This window comes from Sminthopsis crassicaudata, chromosome 1, assembly GCF_048593235.1.
Source record: "Sminthopsis crassicaudata isolate SCR6 chromosome 1, ASM4859323v1, whole genome shotgun sequence".
NCBI classification, from domain to species: domain Eukaryota; kingdom Metazoa; phylum Chordata; class Mammalia; order Dasyuromorphia; family Dasyuridae; genus Sminthopsis; species Sminthopsis crassicaudata.
In genome coordinates this window covers 550,746,953-550,758,057 of record NC_133617.1, presented here as the reverse complement: position 1 = coordinate 550,758,057, position 11,105 = coordinate 550,746,953, and the positions used below count along the sequence as shown (strand labels likewise).

General features: G+C 39.9%; 1 pseudogene; it reads left to right on the top strand.

The window, feature by feature from the left end:
* Positions 1-4,035: 4,035 nt before the first annotated feature.
* On the top strand, positions 4,036-8,299 carry LOC141550907 (metal transporter CNNM4 pseudogene; annotated as a pseudogene).
* The last annotated feature ends 2,806 nt before the right edge of the window (positions 8,300-11,105 follow it).

Here is an 11,105-nt window from a genome sequence, read left to right as displayed (position 1 = left end):
TTTTTCTTGTATTGTCTCATTTGATCTTACAAACAAGGATTACAAGGTAATAATTAATCATTCTCCATGTTTTACAAATAAAAAAATAAGACTCAGGAATATAAAGAAGATTAAAGCAATAAACTAGTATAATTTCTAATCCCATTGGTATGGGGCTCTTTTTTATTGGTGGAGATGAAGGCTTTGCCTTACATGAGAGATAGGATGAAACTGGTAAGAGGTAAAAGGGTTCCAGTCTTTATCCATCACTCCTCATAAGCAGTCTCCTTTAGAGGACTTTACAAGGAGGTCTCTCACTTTGGGAATCTTTAAGGCGGGTACCTTTTTGGACTGGTCAAACTTCAAGTTTTTTTTTTTTTTTTGTTTTGTTTTTGTTTTTTTTTTTGTTTGCTTGTTTCCAAATTCAGAAGAGAAGATGGAGTAAGACAACTTCACCTAGAGTTGCTGATGTAAAAACTCTAGGGAGATTGATCAGTCTCCATCATGTCCCTTTTTCCATATTGCTACTTAAGACTTTGCAGGGATGATATTTAGGACCCTCCTTCCTAGTTGAACCAAGTTACCTCATTTCCAATGAAAGTTCCATCATTATTTATTTTCTGTATAAACTGAGGCAAACACTCTCTTGAAGGAATTCACAATTCATTGTTCTCCAAAAGGAAAGTGACCCAGAGAATGAAAAGTTCAGTTCTTGAAATTTAAATTCCCCTTTTCCATAAAGGGAAGAAACACAAAGGGGGATGATATCTGTAAAATTAAAGAGGTTTTTATTAAGCAAATAAGTAAAACTTACACATGTTGACTGCAGCTTTTGCTGACAGTTCACCAAGTAATGAATGGATAGAGTTTATATATCTTTTGAACACTTAGAAGATGATAACAAAGTCAAAGCTCCTGCATCCAAAGTTTCCAAGAAAAACAAGAATTGGTTTCATGCTATGGAAGAACTTAAAAGGAATTTTCACAATCAAGTAGGAGAAAGAGGAAAAATTAGGACAAAAATTGAGAGTGGTGCAAAAGGAAATACAAAAAGTTAATGAGAATGCCTTAAAATGCAAAATTGACCAAATGGGAAAAGCTCAATAAAACAAACAAACAAACAAACAAAAAAAACATAATTCCTTAAATTAGAATTGCACAGATGGAAGCTAATGACTTTATGAGAAATCAAGCAAATAACAGTAATAATTTAAGTTATATAAAACAAAACAAAAAATGAAAATGTAGAAAAAAAGTGAAATATATCATTGAAAAAACAACTGACCCAGAAAACAGAACCAGCAGAGATCATTTAAAAATTATTGGTTTGTCTGAAAAAAGACACATTATCTTTCAAGAGGAAAAGGAGAGAGAAAATAAAATAAATTTGGGGAAAATATCAATAATTACTTGCAAAAGTAATTTTGAAGTGAGTTTCTCTGATAAGGCTTCATTTCTCAGATATAGAGGGAACTGAATCAAATTTGTAAAAAAAAAAATAAGAGCCATGCCCCAATTGATAAATAATCAAAAGATATAATTTATACCCAAAGGGTTACAAATTCATGCATATACTTTGATCTAACAATATCACTAATAGACATGAATAACAAAAGATATTTTTTTAATAAAGAAAAAGGACCTATATGTACAAGAATATTTATATCGGCTCTCTTTTAAGGGCAAAAAATAAAAATTCAGGGATACCCATCAACTGGGGAATGACTGAATAAACTGTGGTACGATTATGATAGAATGTTATTTTTCTTTGGGAATTGATGGGAAAAATGCTCTCAAAAAAGCCCTGGAACATTCTTCGTGAACTCAAACGAAATGAAATGTACCATGTACAAAGTATTAGCGTTGTTCTGGGTTGATTAGCTAAAGACTTTGCTATTCTTACCACTACAATGATCTGTGACTACTCTATAAAGGATTTATGATGAAAAGTCCTATCTAAACTCAGAGAAAGAATTGATTGTGTCTAAATACAGATTGAAGCAAGAAAAATAAAAATTAAAAAAAAATATCAAGAACATCAACATCAAACCAAAGGAAGAAGGAAGAAGAAGAAAGAAGAAAGAAGAAGAAACAAGAAGGAAGGAGAAGAAAAGGAGCAAAAGAAGGAGGAGAGTTATAGAGACTCGAGGTATCTATTATTCAACAATTTGAGCCACATAATGACAGCCCTTGTTATATATGAGCATTCTCTATATGTAGGACTTCATTTCCCCATATTCTGGGACTCTGTCCATGGAATATAATTTTGGTCATTTTTGCAAGATAACAGATAAGTTTTAGACTAATTGATTTTTTTTTCATTCTTCTTTCTCTAAAAGTGGGGGTTTCCTGTGCTTCTTCACTATTTTAGTTTTTAAAGAACATCCCCCCCCCCCCCATTTGATAGAGTGCAAGGTCTGAAGTCAGGAAGACTCCTCTTCTGAGTTCAAATCCAGACTCGGACTTTAACTAGCCATGTGACCCTGGGCAGTTCACTTAACCTATTTGTCTTAGTTTGTTCATCTAAAAAATAAATTGTAAAAGGAAATGGCAAACCAGTACCTTTGCCAATAAAACCCCAATAGATTCGCAAAGAGACAGGACTAAACAACAACACTTGACTACGCTTTAAATACAAATCGCTCAAGTTTTTATTGAACAGTCTATAAAAGTCTTAGATCTTGAAATGAGTTTAAATGCCAACTGTTTTCTATCAATAACCTGTTTTACATTTTGTACTTATAACGAATGAATTTTCTAGAAACTTGTCAGATATTCTCACTCCAAGCTTTTCTAGTAATGACTTCTAAGACCATCTATTTTTGTCTCACTTTCCCCCTAGCATTGAGACCTGGAAATGTCCTTGAATTAGAAGGAAAATTTTGGTATTTTCCTATGATCATTTCTGTTTTAAAAGCAAAATTTTGTCTTCTCATTCAGGATAACATTTTTGTTTGTATTTTACTTCTTTTATTGTTCTCTTCATAGGAAGCACATTTTCTTATAGATCCACAGATAATTTTATTTCTTTCTGTTTTTAACTTGCAATTTTTCTCAACATATTTTTTGTTGTTGTTGTTGTTGTTGTTGTTGTTATTGTTGTTTGGTCCTGTAACTGAACCCATCCTGTTCCCTTCGATAACTTTATCACACCCATAAAGGGAGGCCACATTCTGAGACTATTATTTTGTCAGCATGACCAAGGCTTGCTCAACCTAAATTATCCTGCAAATAAGGGAGCCTTCCTTCTTTCCCTACAATCTTTGTGACCAAAGCCGTCTCATCATCCTGTATTGGCATGCCCTTCTTGGCGTTCCATAAGTACAATTATATCTTACAGCTGGTATAGACAAACTATAGATGTGTTCTACTAGGACTCTCTCTAACTTCCTTCCACTTCTCTATGCCCTTACTTCCCCTCTTCTCCTCCTCTCTCATTCGCAGTGTTGCTAGATCAACCTGATCAGCCCTTTTATCCTTTTTATGACAGTAAAGGGACTCCTTGTGGCTACAATAATTGTGAATTTTCATATTGACATTTTCCAAACCATTCTCCCTGGTGTTTTATCACTTATCTTGGCATTATTTTATGGTTATGTAATTTCAGCATTTGTTGATGCGCTATATTTATTAAAAATCTGAATGTTATTGAATACATAATTATTTGTTAGATGTTAATATATGACAGTCAGTGGTACTGTTTTCATGATTTGAATTCATGTTTTTGCTGTATGATATTATTAAACTCAGCATATTAATCCATTGCTTATGTAGCACTGAACACTTGTTAATTGCGCAAATATTTGTGTATTGATGTGGGCACGCCTGTACCAATCTCTTGAAAAAATGACAGGATTCAAAAAAAGATAGGGAGCACTATTTTGCTTTTAAAGTTGAAAAATTATATTAGACTTTAAAGATAAGAATATTTTAAAAATTTGGTCAGAAAAGTGAAAGGAATAGAAGAGTATATGATTAAAGACACAAATTAAAGTGGGCTCGGTGGCCGCGAAGCGCAGCCGTGACGCTGAGAGGTGCGGCACACGCGGCGGGGGCTGGGGGCGCCACGGCTGCAGGAACAACATGGCGCCGGCCAGCGGGGGCCGAGGCCTGGGCCCGGGCCTGGCGGAAGGACAGGCCCGAGGGCGCCTCCTCCTGGCGGTGCTGGGGATGCTGCTGTGGGTCCGGGGTACTTGGGGCCAGGAGCAGTCCAAAATCTTTGGCATGAGGCTGGATACCTGCAACCGTACGTGCGGGATCAACTCGGATGGCATTCTCTACGTCACCGAGGGCAGCATGGTGAGGCTGAGGCTGTATGGCATCCACCTGGACGACTACTCCCTGGGCCACATCACCTTCACCGAGCTGGAGACCATGCAGGAAATCTACGAGACCAACGTCTGCACCGGGATCTCCAGGGACCTGCTGTTCCACAAAATCATCAACGTGAGCAGGGACAACTCCATCATGCTGCTGCTCATGGAAAGCAAGTACCTGAGGAGGAATGAGAACTCGAGGCTCTACGCCCTGTGCACCTGGGCCGAGGGCCAGTGGCTGAGGTGGCCCGGGACGGACACCCTGCTCTTCCTCATGGAGAGTGAGAAAAGGATAATGCCCCTCTGGCTGAACATCCTGCTTCTGCTGGTGCTGCTGGTGCTCTCGGGCATCTTCTCAGGCCTCAACCTCGGCCTCATGGCCCTGAACCCCATGGAGCTAAGGATTGTACAGCAGTGCGGCAGGGAGAAGGAAAGGAGGTACGCCCGAAAAATCGAGCCCGTTCGAAGGAAGGGCAACTACCTGCTGTGTTCCCTGCTCCTGGGCAACGTGCTGGTCAACACCTCCCTCACCATCCTTCTGGACTACCTGATGGGCTCGGGCGTGGTGGCCGTGGCCTCCTCCACCATCGGCATCGTCATCTTTGGGGAGATCGTGCCCCAGGCCTTCTGCTCCCGCCACAGCCTGGCCGTGGGCGCCAACACACTCAACATCACCAAGCTGTTCATGATCCTCACTTTCCCCGTAAGTTACCCCATCAGCAAGGTGCTGGATAACCTTCTCGGCCAGGAGATCGGCACCATCTACAACAGGGAAAGGCTGCTGGAGATGCTAAAGGTGACAGAGCCCTACAACGACCTGGTCAAAACGGAGCTCAACATGATCCAGGGAGCCCTGGAGCTCAGGACCAAAGCGGTGGAGGACGTCATGACCCAGCTCCACGACTGCTTCATGATCAGAAGCGATGCCATCCTGGACTTCAACACCATGTCAGAGATCATGGAAAGCGGCTACACGCGCATCCCCGTGTACCAGGAGGAGCAGTCCAACATTGTGGATATCCTCTACGTCAAGGACCTGGCCTTCGTGGACCCGGACGACTGCACGCCTCTGAAAACCATCACTCGCTTCTACAACCACCCCGTTCACTTTGTCTTCCACGACACCAAGCTGGACGCCATGCTAGAGGAGTTCAAGAAGGGAAAGTCGCATCTGGCCATAGTGCAGAAGGTGAACAGTGAGGGTGAGGGGGACCCTTTTTATGAAGTCCTGGGATTGGTGACTCTGGAGGATGTCATTGAAGAGATCATCAAATCGGAGATCCTGGATGAGTCCGACTTGTACTATGACAACCGAAGCCGAAAACGGGTGAGCAACCAAAAGAACAAGCGGGATTTCTCCGCCTTCAAGGACAGTGAGTTGGAAGTGAAAATCACGCCTCAGCTGCTTCTGGCCGCTCATCGATTCCTGGCCACGGAGTTGCCCCTATTCAACCCTTCAATCATATCTGAAAAGATCCTCCTTCGTTTGCTGAAGTACCCAGATGTCATTCAAGAGCTAAAGTTTGATGAAAGCCATAAATTTGCTCCCGATCATTACCTTTATGTTCGGAACAAAGCCGCTGACTACTTCATCCTCATATTACAGGGAAAGGTGGAAGTGGAAGCTGGCAAGGAGAACATGAAGTTTGAGACGGGTGCATTCTCCTACTACGGGATCATGGCGCTTACGTCCCAGCTTACCACGGGAACTTCTGGACCTGATTCAGACCTACAAGAAAGAACTGGTGGCTTGGGTGGAAAAGATGGGAACGTCGGGGACCGCTCAGTGTCCTACCCAAGCAGCCCCAGCCATTCACCTTCTGTCAACTATCAAGAGCACACGGATAATTTGACTGCCAGTGTGTCCCCCACTGCCACCAATAACTCACCAACCCAGTATGTCTCAGACTTCAGTGTCCGGGCTCTTACAGATCTGCAGTATGTGAAGATCACACGGCAGCAATACCAGAATGGCTTGATAGCCTCAAAAATGGAGAACAGCCCCCAGACTCCTGTAGACAACCTCACTCCTGAAGGCATATTGCCAGAGAAGGTGGAGGTGCAGGTGACTGATGAGACTACAGACCTCAATGAGCAAAATTCTCTCCCGGACCAAACCACAGAGAACTCCCCTGAGAGCCCCATGTGATAGGGAGGCCCGGCCCCCTATCAATCCCTTGGGGCCTCCCTAGTGGGCTCACATCCACAGAGGGAGCAGAGCAAACAGGGGACCATGGCTCCGACCACCCCCTTGATAACCTGTCTGGCTCTCCAAACAGATGTTCCCCAGCTTGTTTTAGGCAAGGAGGAGGCTTTGCCCTTCCATAGGGAGCCTTAGCAGAATTTCCCAGGGGATAGCAGTTTCCTGGAATTTCTGTAGGACTGCCTGGCTCCCTGGAACAATTGGGAAGGGGCAAGGATTTTTTTTTTAACTGAGAGGATTTCTAAAGAAAGCTCATTGCTGCTCTTTCTAAATTTCACTTTGGGGATAGGGTTGGGTTAATAATGGAGTTAGGAGTTTTTATTAAATTTTTAAATGAAAAAGTTGGGGTACTGCCTCATCTGAGGTATCTCCCCCAGGAAGCAATAGCCATAATCCCCTTCCCTTTAGCAGGAGCCGCTAGCTTATTTTCCCTGACTCAGGGATCCCCACCTGCCTCCTGCCCAGGCCTTCTTGATGGATCACATCCTAGAGGCTTGTTACAGAAAGAATATGATACCCTATGTATCAGGCAAGAAACTTAATATCTTTAGATATTATTACCTAGCATTTGACTGAGGGATTACTCCTGAGAACTGGGGAAGATGAGTACTTCTGAATGGTCAACATTTGCCATCTGATTGCATCTTTGACCAAGGATGCAATAAATGGAGTTATGGAGGGGAGCTTCTGCAAAGTCAGGGTCCAGAATCTTCCTGAATCCTCCTGAATCCAGAACTCCTTGAGTTGTACAGAATGGCTCCATGGTATATTGTTAAACTGGGCCATAACTCTTTCATTCCTTCTGATTACATAGCTCCCCTGCAACTACCTTTTACACTGACCCCCTTATGATGAGAACTGAAAATATGAGGGTCCAGAGTCATTAATATCTGCCCCTCTCCTTTCTTGAACCAAAGTCATTGGCCTAATGGGAAGAACAGAGATTGTTCAGGGGTATTTGTTTTGCAGACAAGTTCTTTAGAAGCCAAGTCAAAGAGAGACTCCTAACCTGGGAGAAGCCATCTAAGATTTCAATATTCCCTATTTTCAAACCAGGTTTATCTTTCTACCAGGGCAAACCCCCCAGTTTTCCCTCTAAGGATTAGAGATGAGAACTGTGAGATGGATGAGCTGCCCTTTTTGGTTACACTGCAACAGAAGGTTGCTCTTCCTTGCTCAACAGCTTCTGCATTTCCTTCAGAGAGGGAATTGTACCATCTACAAAGCCCTGTTTGGATATTCTTGTTCTAAGACAATCATCCTGAATTCCATGAATGTTATTAATGGTACTGTAACTCTGGTTATGCTCATTACCTATTGTTCAAGAGGAACAAAGAGCCAGAACCCAAGAACCATATGGAAAGTAGAAACACCTACTGAGGTTATTTGTTTATTCCTTTTCCCAACCAACAGAGTCCTACCCTCAGGTACTCTGTTCTCCAGATGCCTAAAGAATCCCATCTCTTGAGACCAACAAATATTTTGTGTCAAGGGATGCCTACCCCTTTTTTGATCATTTAAAAACAAAGGGGGCATGGTTTTCCCCAGTTTTGCATCATTCATTGTCCTGCTAGAGTAAATTACCTCCATAAATTCGCAATACCAGACCCTTCGTGGGGAAATACCACCTTAATTCTCCAGAGGTAACTGTGACCATCCTCAATCAGGAAGTGATAGACTTGAATTCTTGTGAGATCTGTTAGAGTGCAAAGGGAATCCTATGGTTTAACCAGGGTAAGCAAAATTCATTGGTCTGAACCAAATAGATGTGTGTTGAATAAAATGAAGCAGATCACATACACTTCTATACCTACCTCTTTTTAAACATATGATTACTACCAACAGATGCTCCTTATTCCCAACTTCTGGACAATATATTCTTGCTGATGGTCAGGCAGCATTCCCAAATGTTTCTGGTCAAAAAACTCCTCTTTCTACTGGAGGAAGGAGGAACTTTCCAACTTCCCACGACCTCACCTTGCCTTTTCTTTTATGCACTTTATTCCTGGGCCTGAATTACATACTGGACTTGTCCTTTTTTTGCTACTTCCCACAAACTGAAAGCGACCTTCATAGACAGCATCCAAATGCAATAGACAAATTGCAAATAACTCCTATTTATTTTGTGCGAGATTTTAATTTGTATATTTTTGTGATTTTTTTTTTTTTTTTTTTGCCATTGTTATGACTTTGACTCTCAGGAAGTTTTGCTGTTTCATTTTGAGTCTGTGTCTTTTGTCACAAAGCTGATAATATTTGCTAAACAAGATATGGGATTTATTTTGATTAGGAATAAAAATGAAATATCTGCATAAAATAAAATAAAATAAGGACACATTAAGTCAGGTAAAAAAGCTCAGGAAGTTTCTTTAATTTAGTCTGAGAATTCTGACTTTGAAGATATATCTGAGGGACTGATAGTAGAAAGTAAGTCCCAGAAATTTCAGACTTCTGCATCTAAGAATGAGAAATTGCTTAAAGGACTAGAATCCATTCTAATCAAAGGAGCAATGTCTACAGAGGGATTAAATATTACAATTTTAAAATATTATAAATATTGCAATCATACCTGATTATATCCACCTTATCCATGAATAAGACAGAAACCTTATCCGCTGTGGTATGTGGTATAATGTGGTATTACCTGAAATCTGGGATTTCCTTTGAAAAAGAATCATGTTGGTATACTTAGAGAACCCCAGAGATTCTAATAAAAAGTTATTAGAAATAATCCACGACTTTAGCAAAGTTGTAGGATATAAAATAAATCCACATAAATCCTCAGCATTTTTATACATCACCAACAAAATCCAACAGCAAGAGATACAAAAAGAAATCCCATTCAAAATAACTGTCTATAGTATAAAATATTTGGGAATCTAGCTACCAAAGGAAAGTCAGGAATTATATGAGCAAAATTACAAAACACTTGCCACAAAAATAAAGTCAGATTTAAATAATTGGAAAGACATTAAGTGCTCTTGGATAGGCTGAGTGAATATAATAAAGATGACAATACTCCCTAAACTAATCTATTTATTTAGTGCTATACTAATCAGAGTCCCAAGAAACTATTTTAATGATCTAAAAAAAATAACAAAATTCATATGGAAGAACAAAGGGTTGAGAATTTCAAAGGAATAAATGAAAAAAAAATCAAATAAAGGGGGCATAGCTGTACCTGATCTAAAGCTATATTACAAAGCAGCAGTCACCAAAACCATTTGGTATTGGCTAAGAAATAGATTAGTTGATTAGTGGAATAAGGTAGGTTCACTGGACAAAATAATGAACAACTTTAGCAATCTAGTGTTTGACAAACCCAAAGATCCTAACTTTTGGGATAAGAATTCATTATTTGACAAAAACTGCTGGGAAAACTGGAAATAAGTATGGCAGAAATTAGGCATGGACCCACACTTAACACCACATATCAAGATAAGATCAAAATGGGTCCAAGATTTAGGCATAAAGAACGAGATCATAAATAAATTAGAGGAACATAGGATAGTTTACCTCTCAGACTTGTGGAGGAGGAAGGAATTTGTGACCAAAGGAGAACTAGAGATCATTATTGATCACAAAATAGAAAATTTTGATTACATCAAATTAAAAATCTTTTGTACAAACAAAACTAATGGAAACAAGATTAGAAGGGAAGTAACAAATTGGGAAAACATTTTTACATTTAAAGGTTCCGATAAAGGCTTCATCTCCAAAATATACAGAGAATTGACTCTAATTTGTAAGAAATCAAGCCATTCTCCAATTGATAAATGGTCAAAGTTTATGAACAATTTTCAGATGATGAAATTGAAACTATTTCCACTCATATGAAAGAGTGTTCCAAATCACTATTGATCAGAGAAATGCAAATTAAGACAACTCTGAGATACCATTACATACCTATCAGATTGGCTAAGATGACAGGAACAAATAATGATGAATGTTGGAGGGGATGTGGGAAAACTGGGACACTGATACATTGTTGGTGGAGTTCTGAAAGAATATATTCTGGAGAGCAATCTGGAATTATGCCCAAAAAGTTATCAAACTGTGCATATCCTTTGATCCAGCAGGGCTACTACTGGGCTTATATCCCAAAGAAATACTAAAGAAGGAAAAGGGACCTGTATGTGCCTAAATGTTTGTGGCAGCCCTTTTTGTAATGGCTAGAAACTGGAAAATGAATGGATGTCCATCAATTGGAGAATGGTTGGGTAAATTATGGTATATGAATGTTATGGAATATTATTATTCTGTAAGAAATGGCCAACAGGATGAATACAGAGAGGCTTGGAGAGACTTACATGAACTGATGCTGAGTGAAATGAGCAGAAGCAGGAGATCAATATACACTTCAACAACAATAGTGTATGAAGATGTATTCTGATGGAAATGAATATCTTCAACAAAGAGAAGATCTAATTCAGTTCCAATTGATGGATAGAATCTTCTACACCCAGAGAAGGAATACTGACTGGGAGATGAGGGTAAACTGTTTGCATTTTTGTTTTTCTTCCCAGATTATTTTTGCCTTCTTCCTGTACAACAAGAAATTCGGTTCTGCACACATATATTATATCTAGGATATACTATAACACATT